Source organism: Triticum urartu, chromosome 2A (assembly GCF_056163025.1).
Source record: "Triticum urartu cultivar PI428250 chromosome 2A, HENAU_Tu73, whole genome shotgun sequence".
Taxonomy (NCBI): Eukaryota; Viridiplantae; Streptophyta; class Magnoliopsida; order Poales; family Poaceae; genus Triticum; species Triticum urartu.
The window spans coordinates 762,201,823-762,206,707 of record NC_141874.1 but is presented as its reverse complement, the minus strand read 5'-3'; the positions used below and the strand labels follow the sequence as shown (position 1 = coordinate 762,206,707).

The 4,885-nt window shown below is 48.4% G+C and overlaps 1 pseudogene across 1 annotated transcript; it reads right to left on the bottom strand.

The window, feature by feature from the left end:
* Positions 1-2,096: 2,096 nt before the first annotated feature.
* On the bottom strand, positions 2,097-3,962 carry LOC147988000 (F-box protein At3g07870-like; annotated as a pseudogene). The gene is made up of 2 exons (XR_015615341.1): positions 3,771-3,962; positions 2,097-3,688 (listed from the first exon to the last, which is right to left on the bottom strand). The product of XR_015615341.1 is annotated as an F-box protein At3g07870-like (transcript).
* Between the last annotated feature and the right edge of the window lie 923 nt (positions 3,963-4,885).

Genomic DNA, 4,885 nt, shown 5'->3' with positions numbered 1-4,885 from the left:
TTGCTTCGTTCATTCATGAGCATCTTGTCGCCGAGAACTCGGTTGCGGGGAATGTATAGCTGACCAACCGTGGATCTGCGGCGCTTTCTCTCCGGGCCCTTCTCAAATTTGTCCACGAGATGCAACAACACTAGGTTGTCGACATCGTCGTGCAAGATCATCTCTTCTATGTTTGAATCATCCGACAAAGACGATGACGAAGACAAACTCCAATCCATCTAAAAAGATGCCCGACAATGAATTTCTCGCGGTCAATATTGAATCAAAATATTTGGCAGGCATTGAACATACCTTCCGCCGAAGCAAAGTCGGGCGCCCCTTTCTTCTCTCCGTCAGCCGAAGCAAAGCCGGCCACCCCTTTCTTCTTCCCCTCCGGCCAAAACCCCTTCCTCCGTTGCACGCGGCTGTCCCTTGAGCGATTTCAAGGCTCACCGGCGCCAGAAATAACCATATCCGCCGGCCACAAGGCCGCGCGCCAAGCTCCGGGGTGGATCCATGGCACCGGTGATGGCCACTAGCCTGCGGACACAAATGGGCACCCCTGGTTGCCAAATTTGGTGGAATAGATGCGGCGTGGGGCAGTGGATCTAATGGACGGCGCGGGGCAGCATGGGGCACCAAGAACTGGCTGGAAGATGCAGTGGTGGCGGTGGGGAGTGAAGCGGGAACGAAAGCGGGCGGAAATGGCCTTCATGCCAAGGAAAAGGGATCCGACAAAACAGTGGCGAATCTCGAAGGTCTGGCGGAAACGGCACGAAGTATGCAGGACCAGGCAACAAAAAAATATTTGAGATGGCCGATTTTGCGGCATCCATTCGGGCTGGAAAAATCGCCCACATCCCATAAACTGGCGGTTATTATTCCGGATGGCCTGGTTTATGGGATATGGTATAGATGCTCTTAGACCGCTAGTATGTGGGGGTGAATATTTGGTGCTCCCATTGCTTAGATGCTACGAAACTTAAATTTTGAAGGATAATAAATTTCGAAAAAGTTTGTGGATGTTCAAAGGTAACTGTGTACAACCTTTAAAATATTAAACTCCAAACATGAATAGTGTCACAAGAAGACAAGAGACAATCCCTACATTTTGGTACCCTCTAGGTTGAGTTTTGTGGTACCTTTCAGGAAACGTAACAAGGATGATGAGTCCCTGCCCAGCTAGCTAGTACCTCGCTATTCCTAGTTGATACTCTTCAGCCAGTTTTCACTTTGATTGTAAGATGAGATGTGCTAGGAAGGGAGAAATCCTACAAATTCTAACAAAAAATAAAATAAATCGAATTAGAAATTTAGTGGGCCTGGCCTAACCATCCTTGACAACAAGTCATTTGAAGTAACATCTGTATATAGCTAGGTGTTAGGAGTATTTAGCTATGTATGTACCAACCCCTCAAAAAAGAAAAGAAAAAACTATGTATGTACCAGAGCCATACTTGCTATAGACATGTCTGACCATACATGCTAGTAGCCCCTCCTTCAAGGTTTTGAGAAGGCCCATTCAGTCAAGCTCATCTGGTTAATACAATTTCCCAATCATGTTGTACACATGCACAAGGGTTGTTGGTTACTACAGTATGCCACCAAAATCTTTTTCTACAACCTCTCTAGAGTTTTCAACTTCAAACAACAGAACAAGCGGATTGAAAATAACATACCCTAGACAGTTAGTAAAACGCTAGAAAGAAATGTCGGTACAACCGAACAAGTAAATAAATGTACAGAAAGCAAAGGGTTGCTATTTGTTTCTGGAAAAAAGGTGGTCTCCTTTATTAAAACATCAAGCTCATACATGCACACACCAACATGATGATATACTGTGGCTCTTCGCCGCCGACGAAGAGGCGGACACCGAAATGATGTCTCTACTGCCACCACCTCAACTGTTAAAGTGCGTAAGCTCAGCATTGTTATCTTAAATTGGCAAAACTGACACCATGTGTAAGAAAGATGAACCAAGAACAAAGCGAATATCTATCTTGCTCCAGGACTGCACATCTTCAAGTCGATCGTTTCTACCCAAAACAAAAAGCAGCAACCGAATTAAACTCCAGCCAATACTCCCACCACATGACCAAAGGTTCTTCCTTCCACCATAGCTTGCAGCACCGAGGTGCAAATTTGTGCTAATTGAATGCCATAATGGACACAGCTACATATGCAAGCATGGCCCAACAAGTAATACTCAAGAGTTTGCATTCTGAACAACAAAGATCAAACTACCAGCCTTGCAAGGAGAGATCCGGACTAACCATAACATTTCCACAACAACAAAAAAATGCAGTAACTAACATCAAAGGAAATGCCAGAGTGCGACTCTGTCAGCCAAAAGCAATATCTGGAAAAAAAGACAAGCTCTGTGCCCAATGGCAAAGAAAACCAGGGAAGGAGTCTTGAACCTTCAGAGACACCCTGTGGAGAACGGAGTCTCCTCATCTTGTTGCATCTCAAGGGACGGAATTGGAATAATGCTCTCTTGGAAGCGACGGGGAGTAAGCGACATGCAGTATTGACTCTCTCCAATCTTCACCAACCCCAAGACATTGCCATCAGTGTCACAGCGCAACACATGCTTACCATTAAACATGATAAGCAGCTCACGCTCGTTAAGCACAACCATATCATTGAACCATCGCACTTTTGAATGAAGTGGTGTTTTCTTTTTTCGTTTTGCAAGAGGTCAGGTAAAGTTGCCGAGATGCCTCGACCGTTGACAGGTCAATCCGGTACTTGAAATCCCAGATTCCGGCCTTGTAGTCCTGCATCACCCAAATATCCAAAGCGGTGAAACTCAAACAACCATCTGCATCACCCTCGATTGAGCTGCCCCAGAAACCAAGTGTCCCATTCATATTGAACAAGCTCCTATTAGGGTACAGCTGGTCAGGACTGCACATTCACCGGAATGACTCCGCTTCTGTGTCGAACACAACAATGTCTCCACTGCCTACAGTAATGTCGACGACACCGCAAACAGAAAAAGGACACCAGTGCAGGCTGCCACGATGGTGAACTGCTGGTGGACAATGGTTCAAATAGCGCAACACGCTCATTAACTTATGTTTCATGGAAGGTGACGAGACTGTTGGCATTCTGACTTTGACGTGCCTCCGCTCATTGGATCCCACTGCGAGGATGTATAAGCTGGGTCTAACCACCGAGAGACGACGGAAGACGGCCCAGAGCACCCTGTATTCTCCAGTTGGCTGGTGCTGATAGAAACCAATTATGTCTCTCCACCCAGTGTTCCGAGCTCGAGGGTCCGGTAGGAGAGCACGCTTGTCGATGACCGGGTTGTAGATGTAGTATTCATTTCCCTCTATGAGGATGAGGAAGCCATCACAGGCGACTGAGAGCCGAGGTTTTTTGCGGTAGTGCTTGAAACCCGGGATGAAGGGCCAGAGCTGTTGACTGGAGGCGCCAGCGCCAGAGCCTTGGAAGACGACGAAACTGGTAGGCTTCCCGCACCCGTCAATGATGGGGAGCGATGGCTGGCGGCGGTGTTGTTCGAGCATAAATTCAGGCGTGGAGGTGGCACTGCGCCACGACGTACTGACAGCACGGCACCGGCCGACATCCTTGGGCGGCAATTGGATGAGTATCCTGTCAATGATTTCCTCAGGGAGGTCCTCGAGCAGGGTCGCTCCTCTCCTGTCCGGCATGGTGCTCTGCTGTCGAGTCCGGTGAACTAAACAAAGCAGCAAGCTGTCCTTATTGAATTGCTTTGGCGACCAGCTTAAACGAAGGAAAACAAGTAGAGAAGCACATACATGTCCCTGGGAGGCGAACGCACAGAGCAGCAGCTTCCACGACGACGGTGAGAATTGCCGCTGTGGACAGGAACACAGGGACTCGGTTGAGTGCCAAGGGGGAGTAAGGTGACGTGCTTGTCCGAAATCAGGCCAAGAGGAGAGAGCTCGGACAGGAAGCCATTGCAGGAGGTTGAGGCGGAACCAAGGGCACTCCAGACTGCAACTTTTCACAAGAAGAGAATCAGTAGAGAGCAAATTATAAGTAGAACAGAGTATTGAAGCAGAAACTGAACATTTACAAGAAGATCATTGCAGAGCAGATTATACTAGAGCAAGTTAGACGAGAAGCAGATTATATGGAAGCAAGAATTGAATAATTACAGAACAGATTATACAAGAAGCAACAAGAGCAGATCATGCAAGAACAAACACTACAGGGAAGAACTGAAGGAACCACAAACAACATTTAACAAATTATTAGGAGGATTCAATTCGGTAGCAGCATCTGTTGGGCACTTAGGCCATTTCACAACAGTACTCTCGTCTCGCCCACAAAATGCTAAAACATGTGCCGGGTCAATGCGTCGAACGGTTGGCGTGCTCCGGAGAAGATGCACGACCACGATGAGGTGGCAGAGGTTCACCTGCGAAGCTCGGGGAGAGGTGGACGAGTGCCGCAGGAGGATGGCAGCACAGCCGAGGGCGGAGGTCAGGCGGCGTCGGGGATAAGGGCGCGCGCAGTCGGGACAGAGCTCCTGTGGCTGTGCTGTGCGGAGAAGACGACGGAGGCAGCACGCCCTACGCGGCTGCCCGCGCCATGTCGAGCACCGGGCGGAGGCGAAGCGGCCACGCGAGGGTGCCGGAGCGGCGGCCGCCGGAGTCGAGGGTGGCGGAGGTGAGGACGGGCACGGGAACGGCAAAGCCCAGAGGAGCTCCTGTTGCACGCTGCGGCTCAAGAAGCCCATCTGCCTGGCTCCTAAAACATAGAGCCCAAGAAGAATTTCACTACTGTAGCCGACTTTGTTTCATTCTAAAAAAAACCCACTTTTTTCATACATAAATTTCAGAAAAAAATATAAGTATTAGAAACACTAAAAAATGTTGCTATTTAAATCAATCAATTTTTTAAATTA